Source organism: Lissotriton helveticus, chromosome 10 (genome assembly GCF_964261635.1).
Source record: "Lissotriton helveticus chromosome 10, aLisHel1.1, whole genome shotgun sequence".
Lineage (NCBI taxonomy): Eukaryota > Metazoa > Chordata > Amphibia > Caudata > Salamandridae > Lissotriton > Lissotriton helveticus.
In genome coordinates, this window is record NC_136071.1 from 209,353,949 (window position 1) to 209,370,760 (window position 16,812).

Genomic DNA, 16,812 nt, shown 5'->3' on the forward strand with positions numbered 1-16,812 from the left:
GACAAGGAACCTCTTACCCTGCGACAAGGATCACAGGACTTGTTATCCTATATAACTACCTTCAATCGCCTCGTGGTTGAAACTGACTGGCCACAGGAAAAAAGAACCTCCTTGTTCTACCAAGGCCTCAGAGGAGAATTGAAAGATGTACTATCCCAGGTGGTTCAGCTACCCGCCACCTGCGAGGAGTTGATCGATCTTACGGTACAGTTGGACCATCGGCTAGTGGAAAGACGAGGGGATCGGAACAAGGGCGAGATAAGGGGCTGGTATCCCAAACCAAAACCCCTTTACTGACGAAAACCCCAAGTCTACCAAAAGTAGCGAGCCTATGCAGATAGGGGGTATTCGAGGCCCTCTTACTACTGAAGAACGTAAACGCAGGAGGAAAATGAAACTTTGTTTATACTGCGGCAAGAGCGGGCACTTCATAAGAGAGTGCAAGGCCAGGGCTCAACAACCAGACAGAAGTCCAGCGCCTTGACGAACAGCAGCCCTGGGAACGAAAGAGACATTGGAAAACTGAAGAGTCCGAACCAGATCGAGATCGCTGGGCTGCACGCACTGTATCCCTGGACTCTGCCTATTGCTGGGAACATTGCCGTCGTCCTCTCCCCGGTTCCTCAGTGGCAAGGGATGAAGAATCCTCCTGTGCGCAATTCCTGGCAGTAGCATGCACAACAGAACTGACTTGTAGCGCCACCACCCTGCCCGATGTTTATGAGGAGTTCCAGCCTCTGTTTGATAAACAGAAAGCCACTCGTTTACCTCCTCATCGGGTCTACGACTGTTGTATAGAACTGCTACCTGGTGCGGCCATTCCTTGCAGCAGAGTCTATGCCCTCACGGAAAACGAGAACACCTACTTAAGAAACTACATAGACGACAACCTGGCCTCTGGTTTCATTCGGCATTCCACGTCCCCGGCTTCTTCGCCCCTGTTTTTCATTCCGAAGAAGGATTGTGCGGAACTAAGAACCTGTATTGACTACAGGGCCCTGAATAACATCACAGTTAAAAACAGGTATCCCCTACCGCTTATCTCTGTCCTAATGGACCAATTACACGGAGCACGTTACTTCACGAAGCTGGACTTAAGAGGGGCCTACCATTTGGTTAGAGTCAAAAGAGGAGACGAATGGAAGACTGCCTTCCGGACCAAGTTTGGCCTTTTTGAGTACAGAGTCATGCCGTTTGGGCTTTGGAACGCCCCGGCGGCCTTCCAGTATTTCATGGACGAAGTGCTGAGAGGCCTGCTCGATACCATCTGCATGGTATATATTGACGATATCCTCGTCTACTCCCGTACCTTACAGGAACACGTGGAACACGTCAGGGAAGTACTGAGTCGATTGCAGCAGCATGACTTGTATGCCAAACTTGAGAAATGCATCTTTCATACCCAGGAAGTGTCCTTTCTGGGATATGTTATCAATGCTAACGGCTTTCAGATGGAGGACGGAACAGTGGAAAACCCCACGGTGTGAAAAATCCATACAAAGAATTTTGGGGTTTGCAAATTATTACAGGAGATTCATTCAAAACTTCTCCAAGATCATCCATCCCTTGTCCAAACTGCTGAGGAAAAACGTACCCTTCCACTGGGGTGAAGAAGCCGAACAATCATTCCGGTACTTGAAGGAAAGATTCATGCAGGCACCGATTCTGAGACATCCGGATGCTCGTCTCCCTTACATACTGGAAACTGACGCATCTCAATATGCGTTGGGAGGAGTCCTTTCACAAAGACATCCCACGACAGGACAGATCCACCCAGTGGCGTTTTACTCGAAAAAACTCAGTCCGAGCGAACACAATTATTCGATCACGGACAAAGAATTGCTGGCTATAAAGAGGGGGTGCGAAGAGTGGAGGCATTACTTATTGGGGGCCCGTCACCCCTTCGAAATCTACACGGACCATCGGAACCTATTGTTCCTCAAAACCGCCAAGGCATTGACACCGCGACAACTTCGCTGGACACTCTTTTTCTCGGACTATGATTTTGTCATCAAATACTGCCCGGGGCCACAAAACGGGAAGGCTGACCCTCTCTCTAGGAGTCCTGACGTCCATCCACAACAGCCGATTGTAGACCAAGAACCGCCACCCATTTTGTCAGAAAAAGCCTTTCCAGAACCCACAATAGCGTTGCTCACGTCCTCTGATTTCCTCGAGGATCTCAAGGTATCAGTAGCAGAGATAGATGACAACGCCTGGCTACAAGAAGAACCCCAGTGGCGATCAGCGAATAACGGCCTCCTGTACTATCATCATGCCATGTACGTACCGGACCCAGAGTTACAGATTAAAGTGCTAACATGGGCTCATGACTCCGTGTTAGGAGGCCATTGGGGGGTGTACAAAACCGTCTCCACCATAGAACGGTCTTTCTGGTGGCCGTCACTGAGGGACGACACTAAGAAATACATCAGGAACTGTGCTGTGTGTGTTCAGGGAAAAGCGCAACACAGCAGACCAACGGGGCTCCTCCGTTCCATACCAATTCCCCCCAAACTATGGCATACCGTCTCGATGGACTTCATAGTGGAGATGCCCGAGTGTCAAGGAAAAACAGTGATTTTGGTTCTGGTAGACCACTTGACAAAAATGGGGCATTTCATACCGTTAGACAAGATACCAACCTCGGCGGACCTTGCCCTGGTGCTGCTACAACATCTAGTCCGGGTCCATGGGATTCCGAGCGTCTTCATAACTGACAGAGGGGCGCAATTCACTTCCCGATTCTGGAAGGCCCTCTGTAAAACCATGCACCTCGACGCCAGGCTATCCTCGAGCTACCATCCGCAAACCGATGGCAAGACAGAACGCCTCAACCAAACGGTGGAACAATACCTGCGTTGTTTTTCCTTACAAAACTCAACAGATTGGGTAACGCTCTCATGGCTAGCTGAATTCACGTACAACAACTCAAATCATTCGACCCTGGGTTGTTCACCCTTCTTCTGTCTGTTGGGCTACCACCCCAACATCCTTCCCTTCGAATGGCCTGTTAACATCAATCTTCCTAGTATTCAGGAACATCATGCACACATACAGGCGGTCCGCCTTGATGCCGTCCGCCACTTATCGGCTGCACAAGAAACGCAGAAACGTTTCGCAGACAAAAAACGCAGTCCGGAGCCGGAATATCACGTCGGTGACAAGGTGTGGCTGTCGACCAAAAACATTCACCTGAAAGGCATCAATAAGCTAAAACCGAAATACATTGGGCCTTATAGCGTGGTGAGATCATCAATCCTGTAGCGCTGAGACTTGCCATCCCTCTGTCCTGGAACATCCATCCTGTTTTCCATGTGTCTTTACTCCAGCCCTGTCCCGTAGACACTAGATTGGCCATCCACCCACCGCCTGTCCTGGTAGAAGGGTTGGAGGAGTATGAAGTGCAGGAGTTGTTGGATTCTAGGATATATAGGGGACGGATCCAATACCTAGTGAGTTGGAAAGGGTTTGGAGTCGAGGACAGGTCCTGGGAGCCGGAGCAGAACCTTCATTGTCCGGAGTTATTGGCTCAGTACCATCGGGCCCATCCAGGCAAGCCAGGTCGACCGCCGAGTCGGCAGTCCTCGAGAGGGGGTTCTGTAGCGATTCTGAGCACATGGCATGAGGAGGGGCGTCGAAGACGCTGTAAAACTACGAATCCCAGAAAGCCCTGGGCTCTAGCAGTCCCGAACAGGCGACAGGGAGAAGGGTATAAAAGCACCTCCCAGGAAGTAGGAGGTGCTTGTCAATCTTCCCAGATACCGAGCCAGTACCCGATCCTTCCCGCTATCAGGAGCCTATCAGCTGAACCCGCGGACGCTTTCCTTCCCGCTATCAGGAGCCTATCAGCTGAACCCGCGGACGCTTTCCTTCCCGCTATCAGGAGCCTATCAGCTGAACCCGCGGACGCTTTCCTTCCCGCTATCAGGAGCCTATCAGCTGAACCCGCGGACGCTTTCCTTCCCGCTATCAGGAGCCTGTCAGCTGAACCCGCGGACGCTTGCCTTCCCGCTAATAGGATTCAGCTGAACCCGCGGACGCTTGCCTTCCCGCTAGCTGAGTGGAGGTAAGACCTAGCACGGCCGTGCAAACCTTGTGTGACTATTTCTGTTTTCCCTTTTTTTTACCTTTCTGTTTCCTTAACACCGGAGTTCCTCTCCCGGTCTGCCATCCCCGATTTACTAGTAACTGTGTATTGACGAACAATCAGCAAGCACAGTGACACCTAGTGGACTCCTCCTGAACTACGGTGCTTTTCTCAGTATCCTGTGCTGTAACAGCCTGAGGAGCATCGTCACCGTTCCCGACCCTTTCCAAGCAAAGACCAGACCTCGAACGCTGTGGGTCTTAAGTGAGTGGTTCCCCACGTACCCCTCTAATTGTTGACTAACCTTTCTTTCTGAACATAGTAACGGTGTCCTTTATATTCCTAGTTCCAAAGAACCACGCTAGACCAGACCAAGAGGGAACCCCCCCCCCCAGGATACAGACCCTTCCCTCTTCCCCCAGAGTGCTAACTGTCTCCAGTGTGTCTACCGCATTGGGAGGGTTGGCGTTTAAGGGAATTGGGAAAATCTCTTCAGACTGTGGTCCCCGCGGGCAAGAAAAGACAGGTTAGTGGTAACTCCGTACATATAGGGGTGCCTGACCGTCTGGACCGTGACAAAGGGGATGCATCGGTTTTGATGGTTTCTTGATTCTTTTTGCAGCAGGAACAACCTTGATGGGCCCAGAGCTGGAATTGGCACCACAAGGCATGCCAGAGTTCAAGGATGCTGCAGATGAAGTCTTTGTTGCCATTGAGGCATCTTAACAGGTGGCAAGCACACACAATCAAATCGAAACTTCACAAGCAAGATACATAGCAGAGTCTAGTCCTTTTCCTCTCCAAAGCAGAAGCAGGAACTGCAGGCCAACCCAGTAAAGCAACACACAGGAAAGGGGCAGTAGTCCACCTCACAGCTCTTCAGCTCTTGCTCTAGACATATCTTGATCCAGAAGTGTTCTAAAAGTCTGGGATTTTAGGTCCAATACTTATACCCCTTTTGACCTTTGAATTAGGCATACGTCAAAAGAAAGTTTTTGTTGTTTACAAGTTTCTGCCTTGTCCAGCCTTGGTTCCAGACACACTCCTGGGGGTGGAGACAGCATTGTGAGAGGTTAAGCACAGGCCTATTCAGGTGACAGCAGCAACTCCTCCCACCACTCTAGCTCAGGAAGGCACATCAGCCTGGTGATGGGTCATAAGGATATGTAGGACCCACCTCAGCTCCATTTGTGTGACTGTCTAGAGTGAATGCACAAATAGCTCCAGTCAGTCTAAACCAGACGTTGATTCCACTGGCAAGCAGAGGCACAGGATGGTTAAACACGAACCTGCCGGTCACAGTGTCATAAAGGTGTTCTTAATACATGCTCATCAAATTCTTGGCCTCTCTGCAGAGCACACCGAGTGATAGTCACATGTGTGCTAACTGTAGTTTCAATTTTATGGGAAAGTGTCTGAAGGAATTACACAGCTTTGAAAATATTGAAAGCACCAAGGGAGACATTGTCTAGCGAGGAAATCCCTTTGCACACCTGCACAAATAAAGCAGTTGGACTGCTCTCATGTGACTTTGGTCCCACCCGCTGTCACCATTCACCTCTTTGGAAACAGCAACCACATCTACTCCATCAATGGGCAGGTTCACATGCAATTGGAAACAAGATGTACATTTCTCACAGAAAATGTATGTTGTTTACCTATGCTGCTGCTGTAGGTGACTTAATGGTTGTGCCACGAGAGCTCAGCAACAATGTAGAATGCCCATCAAATACATTACTACTGTGCATAAAGTGCTGCAAAGGGTATCATGGTGCCAGCTCTATTTTCTAGACTTATTGAAATCATGGCACATGAAATTCAGTGCAGTGCTGATGCCAGCACACAACCATGCTGGAGGAATTTGGATCCAACACAAATGGACAACATTCTGATTCTGAACATGTACAATGTAGCAATTTTAGTGCACACAAACATATCCAAGGAGATATTGTCAACCTCAGACCAATTCACATTTGTATATTACCTCATGTGCATATGTGATACTGGGGTTGTGTCAACACAACCGATGTGGTACCCAAACATAGAATAGGAATGAGGCTAAGAAGATGCTGGCTTGCAAAACTGTCGGCACCACATCAGCCTTAAGTAACAAACCAAAGAGTGGCAGGCAGATATAGCGTAGTATAGATGACTTTTACCATTTAATTTGGCATGGTGAACACAGGAGCCAGAAATAACTCACATTGATGGACAATAGGCCCACCAGAAGTTTAGATGACCAACTAAATTATTTTCAAGTGCTGAGAAAAGTGAGTTAAATTTTCTTTGGGGCGGATGGTAGGCACATTTAGAGGTGAAGAGGGATCACCCCATGAGAATATAGTGGGGTGTGCTTAGGAGAAAGATCATTGGATGGCTAGATGGTGTTGTTGCACAGGGTTAAATGGGAGCAAATTATTGGACAGTGGATGTAGGTGATAGAATATGTTTACATATGTTCCAACAACAGCGGTGGACAAAGACAATTAATCACGTTGAAAAACTTGAACAGACTTAGATTTTGGGTAGGGACGCTCAACTTGGACTTTAGACTCAGAAATTAATTACACAAGGCTTCTGGTTTGGGGATGAATTAATAATTCAGGATGGGCCAGGTCAGAAGGACAAATCTGTAGGGCAGAGGCCATGCTAAACAAATGCAGGTACTGGTACCTGATTAGCAGAAAATACATGCTCAAGATAGGTGATACACGCCCAAACTGCAAGCACTGTAACAAATAACATATGCACGAGACGTTGTGCAATTTTGAAAAAGCAGTTAAGATTCTTCAAGTTGCCTGTGATGCTCATGTACCTTCTCAAGTACACAATTGATGATGGTTGATCCCAGAAGATAAAGAAGATCTTTGAGCAATAAGATGCAGTAGGTGGGTTGAGAAGGAGAAGCAACACTAAGGACGGATGCACTTGAAAGGGAATACTGGGATCTCAGGTCTGCTTTTCAAGTCCTCCTGGATGGGACAACATTCTTTGCAACCTACAGGCAACAGTCAACCTGGAACTACAGTCTTATAATTCCAGAATATTAAAGCACGATGTATCACCCTTAAGGGCATCCAGGCGCTGGGGGTTGTTGGAGTGATTAAGGGGCACATGAATCAATGTAGGCTTTTGCGATTCTTTAATTGCGATTATTAAGGAATCCCAATTAAGGAATTGCAAAAGCCCATGCATGTAGGAATTTGAGATTTCCAAACATTCCTTAATTGCGACTCGCAAATTGCGAGTCGCAATTAAGGAATGCCCTCACATTTCTATGGGCCTACAGGCCTACTAGCCCATAGGAATGAATGGGAAATTGCATGCGCAATTTGTGAGTACCCAATAGGTACTCGCAAATTGCGAATGCAATTCCAAGGGTGCAAAGGTGTCAAAAGGACACCCTGTTGCACCCCTGAAATTGATCATTGCACACATGTTGCATACACACATGCCCCAAGGGCATATGTGTCTGCGTAACCTACAACTTTGAAAAATGCACTTTAGTGCATTTTTCAAAGTGTTTGCAAACATCATCAAGTTCAAATTGATGATAATTTGCGACCCCTATTAGCGAAATCGCTTTTTGCCATTTCATCATGCAACGCATTTAAGGAATCACAATTTGCGATTACTTAAATGCAATTGCAATTTACGAAATCGCAATAAATTGCAATTTCTTAAATTGTGAGAGCCTTACAGTTTGATGCATCGCAGAAGCCCTTTTTGTGGGCACAAATGGCCAATTTTTGCGAATCACACCGTTTGCGCTCGCAAAAAAGTTTGATGCATGTGCCTGTAAGTGAGCTATCGCCCAGAGTCACATGAAGCTGAGCTGCCGCCGGCACCATGGATCGAACCTTGAACCCCGCGCACCGGAGTCAGCAAATCTGGCCGCGGCACCACACATCTCCCCAGTCTTTGCATTCTGAAGCCTCCTACTCTGTCTATGACAGTTCCATCAGCCAATGACCTGTATGATGATCTTACATCCCCTTCTCTCCTCCAATCAAACCTCTCCCCTGCCTGTCCAGATTGGCTGCTGACCATAAATAATTACGGAGGGCAAATGGGTAACAGGGCTGGGCAGCAGCATCATCAATAATTCTTCAATGTGTACAGGCTGATGGCATGATGAAACACACAACCTTTTATGAGTGTTAAATCACTCACCCCTCTATAAGCAACAATGCCCCTCTTTGCATGACACAGATCCTATGTTTCAACAATGACAACCAACAGTAAACCTTTATGTTTTAAAATGTCCATTACATTTTCAAGAACACAGAAATAAAGTACCTACCATTTATTGTGTGTAGGTAAAACTGGTAATGTCAGATAAAAATATAGATTTCTATAGTTCAGGACAAGCTCCCCTATTGAACTGTCATTTGGTAAAAGGAAGACAGAGAGCCAACATTTCAGAAGCTGTGGAGCTATGTGGCAGAATGCATCAAAATAAATACATTCAAAATTTACAGCTGTGTGGCACACACATTCATGGTGGTAATCTTGAATGAATGTTTCTAGGCTTGAAGAAATTTTCTGAACATAAGGGATGCCATGATTTCAGCATCACACTTCTGTACATGTTTTCTTAATAACTTCATATGTAGGCTTCATGCAAGGTGTCAACTTTGTTGCTGACCATCAATATCATTGTGCATGGTCTCCATATTACATGGTAAATTTATGGTTGTTGATGCTCTGTAGGTGTGTGAGGTAGATAAGCACATCGCACAGTCTGTGTTGTGTGTCTTTAGATTTCTGTCTGCAGGTGATCTATGTTAGAACCAAATATAATTAGGTAAGCTTTAGTTTACACATTCTGACATGCTTATGTTCACCAGGTTAGTCGGCATGATTAACATGGAAAGGATTTGCCAATTATGGTACAATGATTTCACCACACCTGAAAAGAATGACTTGAGTTTCTATCCATACATGTGGAGAGATAGTGGAACACACAATGGGTGTCTTAAGTAATGTTTAAGACAGAATAGTCTGTAACGGCATACATCTTCAATGGGAGCCAGTGTTCGCATTCAGTACACAGGCTCCCATTGAAGTCAATGGGAGCCCGACTGAATCGCATCCGGAAGCATTCATATGCATTGTACTCACTCGATCGATACTCCCCTGATCCGAGTCGTCTGGAAAGCATTTCGGAACCGATTTGGTCAGAATGCTTTCCGAACGAGATCGGAATCAGCCCCTAAATGTGCACCATTGACATAATGTCTTAAGTTATCATTTACTCTAAAGGCCTGCAGTTAATTTCATAATTTACTGTGCTTCTGTATTCTGCTGACTTGCTTTTCTTGCATGTATTCTTATGCATTGTTAGTTTAGAATAGATACATTCTTTTAACAGTGATAGCCTCATGGCCTAGGGAATGAGCCTTGACGACAAGCACATGAGAAACCTGTGGACAAATAAAAGACCATCATGCTCTAGCCTGAGTGTGTTAATGAGACGGTGTTCTCATGTCCAGTGAGAGATTTTTCTATACTTTTGCAGTGTGCAACATGTGAACTCACATACTGATTGAAACCAATACAATGGGCTTCTATTGATGATACAACGAAAGGAGAGTTGCTAACGGATTCCATTCATTATAACTTAGTGTTTGCCCTGGCTAAGGGGGCAGATGGTTTCGGACTTTCCTTGTGGACTGTACGTTGAATATCCTTGCTGAACCCCTTCTGCAGACCCTGTGCAAAACCTTCCTTGGACTCTTACCCGACCCATTTCCTGAATCCCCATTGCCCCTTGAATGGACTATTTAAGACCTTTCTCCAATGTCCCGTGTTTTTCCCTAGGTGTGGTTTAGACTGACACTTATTTCTGACCTACTAAAGACCCTTGACTGAGCTTCTACAATGCTACTGCTGGTGTTGCTCATATTCTTGTGCCTTAGCCCTATTGCTTTCCAAAGAGCTCTTTGATATATGAAATCTTAGCACTCTTGTGCCTTGGGCTGTGTTTGGTTGGCTTAGGGACTGATTTAGATCCTGGCGGGACTCCTGCTGCCCCTCTGTGGCAGCGGTTACAAATACTCTGTGGAGCTGACAGATACAAGCCTGTCGAATTTTGATGTGGGCTAGCTGAATTAACAGACTGTTTTCAGTAGCATAAACAGTGCACCTTCTTCAATGCAGCGGACTCCTCTGCTGACCAGCAGTGCTCCGTCGTCATCAGGCCAGCATGTTTGCGCCAAGTCTATTTAGGTTTCCCAGTTTTACTGGCCTTGTCCTAGATGTCGTGGGAAACATTCAACATTGTACTATTCCTGTGGCTTTTGGATGGATGCTAGCATCACACACCTGATGTGTTTGTGTTTATGTTGTCATCTGCATACCTTTTAACATCACCTGGAGGCCCACAGGACTGGTGGTGGTACTCCCAATCCTACATCACCACTACATCCCTTGAAGGAGAAGGTCTTGCAGATCCCACATACTGAAGGCCTGACAGGAACCCCTGGTGGAGTTGAGACTGGTAGGTAATACTTTTGATGTGTCACTAGACATAAATGTAGTGTTTGCTACAAAAGTATCTGTTGGTAATGTGTTTCATCCCTTTTTCCACAAATAGCACAGCACTCTCATCACTCACCCCAGCCTCTCAACCATCCCACTATTCTGCCACAACTCAGGTGCCTTCCTCAGACCAATTTCAAACTTTAACCACAAGCACACTAAATTCTATGCAGGCACCCACTCCAACAGATACAAACAGCACAATCACACATACAACATACACACACTACTAAATCTACACCCTCAGGCACCACAAGCACAACACCCACAACCACCATAATCACACCAACCATCACAACAACACACTCATCAAAATCAACACACTTACATAAAAGCTTACCCACACACAGAACAACAACAACCAAAACAAACACATACACTCACCAGATTATCAAGCATCAGCCACAAAACACAATCCAAAGCTACACAACATACGCCACACCTACAGGCGCCGGGACGCCCCGTCGCTAGGGCAGCTGCGCACTTTACAAGCTATCTTAACATAACATAACATAACATGCAACTGCCAAACATACAGACACTATAATGAAAGCAAAAAACTCCTCCTGAGTTTGGCAGTTGATAAATAGTGCTAAGAGGGCATTTGCATCAATGGGGGGGGGACTAGATTGTTGCGTGGGTTACCAAATTTACACCTTAATATGTATCAGACCAAAAAATAGCGTAAAAATATTGCAAACACAAAGATTAAAAGTTTCATACATTTATTTAAAAATAATTTAAAAATAATAATGACACATTATTACAAAATAATTTCAATTTTATGCACATTCGTCTTTGCTGTTGGCCAGCTCAAATAAAAACTCCAATTTTTTATAAAAAATGCCAGTGGGCATAAATACACAAGTCTACATATACATCATAAGGAACAAACTGTTGACGCGGCGTTTCGGTGCCTCGAATACTCTCGCACCTTCTTCAGGACTTGTTCATATAAATCATATCCAGGTATATATTTTTCCTTCCTGGCAGTATCTTCTCGGTTTCTGAGCAGGTTTTCTTCAGCTCTTGTGTTCTCCTAGGGAGGTTTTGTTCGCTTTCCTCTTTTTTATTCTTCTGTATCGGTTTTGCTGGAATACCACCCGGGTTGATTAAAAAATGGACCAACTTCAAACCGGTCCTATTTTTTTGTTGTCTTAAAGAGTTAGAAGGACGCCTCTGGGAGCTACCTGTCCGGCTGTTTATCTCACCACTTTGTCTTTTATTGGTGAAAAAGCCTGCTTTATACTTGATTTCCTCCTTCTTATTCCTTTAGTGTGAAGTCAAGGGTCACTCTGTTGGGCTTTTCTGGATTAGCTGCTAACTTTGGTTAGGGTAGCTGAACTGCGTGGCGTCCTCCTCCTTCCCGAGCTGTTTGGTTACCAAGTATAAAGCAGGCTTTTTCACCAATAAAAGACAAAGTGGTGAGATAAACAGCCGGACGGGTAGCTCCCAGAGGCGTCCTTCTAACTCTTTAAGACACCAATAAAATAGGACCGGATTGAAGTTGGTCCATTTTTTAATCAACCCGGGTGGAGGTCCAGCAAAACCGATACAGAAGAATAAAAAAGAGGAAAGCGAACAAAACCTCCCTAGGAGAACACAAGAGCTGAAGAAAACCTGCTCAGAAACCGAGAAGATACTGCCAGGAAGGAAAAAATATATACCTGGATATGATTTATATGAACAAGTCCTGAAGAAGGTGCGAGAGTATTCGAGGCACTGAAACGCCGCGTCGACAGTTTGTTCCTTATGATGTATATGTAGACTTGTGTATTTATGCCCACTGGCATTTTTTATAAAAAAATGGAGTTTTTATTTGAGCTGGCCAACAGCAAAGACGAATGTGCATAAAATTGAAATTGTTTTGTAATAATGTGTCATTATTATTTTTAAATTATTTTTAAATAAATGTATGAAACTTTTAATCTTTGTGTTTGCAATATTTCCACGCTATTTTTTGGTCTGATACATATTAAGGTGTAAATTTGGTAACCCACGCAACAATCTAGTCCCCCCCCCCCCATTGATGCAAATGCCCTCTTGGGCATTTAGCACTATTTATCAACTGCCAAACTCAGGAGAAGGAGTTTTTTGCTTTCATTATATTGTTGACCCAATCCTTTTCCTGTCAAAAGGGTAGCTCCCTCTCTAACATTGAAACATATAGACACATCACCCACTCCAGCTTCCTCTACCTCCAAAAGCCACTTCTCTAACACTCTTCCTACCCAAACATTTTTTCTGGTGATTGTAGAGACGTACCTGATAGGATTATCTCTTTTATTTGTACATATTTTTTATATTACAATTTCAATATTTTTTAAAGTGTTAATACAGGTGTGTTAATTTTACCTTAATAAGTCATAAAATGAACAGTTATGCCTTACACATAAGAAACAAATTGCACAAACCAATGTAAACACACGATTCAAAGGAAAAGAAGTAAAAGAGCAGCTTACCTTAGATCCTTGTGACGACAGAGTTAATTTGCTTTATGGTCAAGTAAGTAGAAGGACTTGGAAAATCAGGTTCAAGACGGAAACGGAAGTGGAAAACAGAAAAGGTTTCTACCTCATATCCCACCGATTCCACCAACTCAAGTTTGTAGGTCTCCCAGCCATAGTTCCTCAACTGAAAGGTACATTGTTATTGGCCCGACAGAAATATTAGCTGGACTCCCTCTGACAGAGACGGCAGCACTCTCGGATGGAATATAGTCCATAAACCCACCAGCATCCAATTTGAGCGGGCAGCCCAAAAATTGCTAGAGCAGAGAAACTATCAGAAAAGTGACGGCAACACCAGATCCGTCAAGATCTAAATCAGGTCCTTAGATTGCTAATGTATAGAAAGAACCTATTGGGATTGTTTTCTGAGCACAAGGTTCTTATGCACTATTTTGTAATGCAGCAACAGAGCTGCTTGTTTAATTAATTCTTGTCCAACTAAACTTCTTCAGAGGGCTTGGCCTCCCTGTTGGTATCTTCTACTTATATAGTGTGGTCTCAAGAGTGATTTACTTGAACTTTATTACTAATTTGTAATTAGCACTCTTGAACTTGGCTACTGATTCCTGGCCCTCATTGGCCCTCATTGTGTAGTCAAATTGGTTGCACTGTCAAATATATTGTGGTTGATCGGTAAATGCTAGCTCTCTTTCCCCATAGTGGGATCCATTGGAGGACCAAGTTAGAAAGTAAGTAGAACTTAATGATCCAGTAGAGGTGATAATCCTAACCAGAATCCATTGTGGGTCCAGAAACTCTAGATCAAGTCTGCTGAATCAAAGTTCTGAGTCCTTAGTAAATTGAAGACTTTGACAGGCTGCCCATAACATATCACAAGGATTTTAAGAGCAGGGGTGGCTGTGCAGAGCTGTGTGTATCCCTGGACTGAGTCATTTTCTGTACTGATACTCCTTACTATCGGCCTGATACTGATGACAACACAGAGTCACTAAATCAGATGATTGCGATGTTTAAATTAAATTTACATGGAATCACAGGGGACGATTTACAAAAGTAACTTATGTGTAGTAAAGTTATGAGTGAGGACTCTCCACACTCAGAGCAGAATTTCCACTCCGCAGTGCGGAGATTTGCCCGCGACTCCGGAGATTCTGCCACTTGTAACTTTACAATACATAATTTATCTTTGTTCATCTGGTCCACATTTTTTTCTACTGAGACACAGCATATTTTAATGTGGAACATGAATGGTACTGGATGGATGATCTGTTTTGCTGGTTGACACTGCTTGGTCTCTTGGGTCGCTTAACTAATGATGACAAGGAGGTGATGCTGGTATTTGTCAGAAGTGTGTGCAGTGTGACTGTATGGTATGATACATCTGTTGGCCTCCTCCCTTTTCCCGTGATGTTAGTGTTGTGGAATGTAAACTCTGAGGTTCAATGTGTGGGCCATCTGTGGCTTCCTTGTGGAGTAATTACTTGTACATCCCCTGACTTTTAAAAAACCTATTAACTCATGTTGCATTGCAAACTATATTTCAGATTTCTCTTACCCATGATATTGCCAAGGACACCGAAAATGATAAAACTGATATCAAAAATCAATTTCCAAATGTTATTATGCATCCATTTGACTTTATCAGATTTGACCCTTCAGTGCCACCTAGATGACCAGTAAGTGCCACCTAGATTTGACAAGTAAATGGCCAGGATGACTGGCCTCTTATTAAGATATTGGATGCTGTTAATGCTAGGACAATGGCCAGTTTGTCAGGCATGCTCCCTTGCTGTGTTCCTGTTAGACCTGGCATCTTTGGCGTGGTTTCCCCCTATCTTTTTGCCTCTACCTACTGTATTTTTGATGCTGTGTTGGATTTCGTTTTTGCTGGTTTAGATGCTTTGGACACTCTGCCACTGCTGATCAGTGCAGAGTGTAAGTGCTCCCTAGGTAAATTGATATTGTGATTAGATATACCTGATTGGCATATTTGTATCACCCTGAAGTCCCTAGTAAAGTGCACTGGGTGTGCCAGGGCTGGTGATGACAAATGCTACTAGTGGGCCTGCAGCACTGATTGTGCCACCCACAGGAATAGCTCTAAAATGGTGTCTAAGGCCTGCCACTGCAGTGCCTGTGTGCAGTTTAGAAACTGCCATGTCCTCCTGGTCAGTGCCCCCACTGACCAGGCCTAACCCTTCCCTTTTTGTGCACATCAGTCACCCCTATGGAAGGCCCAAGGTACCCCCTGGGCAGGGTGCAGTGATTGATCCAGTTGTGGGGCCTCTGGAAGTTGTACCTGTGCTGGGAAGCTTGTAACTAAGCTTGAGAGACTTTTGCAATTGAAAAGTGTCGCATCGCTCGCTTGCGGAGCGCATCCCCGACAGTGTGAGAAGATTCCCGCCGCTACGAAGGCCGAGATCGTCGCAGCGCCTGACACCGCTGCCAGAGCCGTTGCATCCTTCGTTTGCGGGACGCACCAGACCGGTGCGGGAAAGTCGAACATCGCTGCGAGTGTCATCGCAGAGCCTGTCGTCGCTGGGTGAGATCGCCGCACCGCTTGCTTGCGGACCGCATCACGTCGCTGCGAGCATCGTCGCTGAGCCATCGCATCGAGGATCTGCGAGAGAGAGGATCACCACTGGATTGCGCATCGTCGGCCCGGAGATCGTCGCAGCCCCTACGAGATCGTCGCATCGTGCCTTTGCGAGAACAAACCTCCTATGGAACCTACGCACCGGAATCCCTACAAGTGGCCTTCCTCCCCATACAGACCGGATTCGTCGCAACACGCCCGCTGCTGCAGCGGAGTTGTCGCATCGCCTCCCCAGGGTCTCAGGAGCAACGCATCGCTTGTTTTCCACCGCACCAGCTTCTGCTTTTGGAACTTTGTTGCAACTAAAAGGTACTGTGAGTAACCGTGACGCAACTGTGAACTTTTCACGCATCTGTGGATTATTCTATCGCAACTTAAAGAATTTTAACGCAACCTTAAGAACTCTTTTGAAACCATATTCTTGAACTGTGTATGTTGGATTTTTGTCGTTTTGGTCTTGTGTAGTTTAGATTAAAATACCTTTATTTTTCTAAACTGTTGTGGAGTCAGTTTGTGGTGTTTTCACTGTGTTACTGTGAGTGTTGGTACAAATACTTTACACATTGCCTCTGGTTAGCCTAGACTGCTCGTGCCAAGCTACCTAGAGGGTGAGCAGGGGTTATCTCAGAGGGTTTCCTCCTTACCCTGACTAGAAGCAAGGGTCCCTATTTGGACAGTAGTACCTACCCCTGCCAAGTAGAGACCCCCAGTTCTAACAGTTCCATTCACATAAAGCTCATAGTGGGGCGATGATGAAATGCAAACATGTGCGAATTGGCAAAGATAAACTCCAGTTCCCAAGATGTACAACATAATTGGCACTGCCTCTAGCTGTGGATCTGATTTGGTCACACATTTATTATGTTACATATATTTTTGGGGCATTCATGTAATGCATCTTTGACCAAAAAGGTATTCTGGTGATTTCAAATAAAACATTAAGGGGTAGATGTATCAACATACCCTTTTGCGATTTCTAAATAGCGATTTTTAAGGAATCGCTATTTAGAAATCGCAAAATGGGATGTATTTAGAAATTCGCTATTTTTTAGCAATTTCTTATTCTTCCTTATTTGCGAATTCGCAATTTGCAAATTCGCAATTAAGGAATA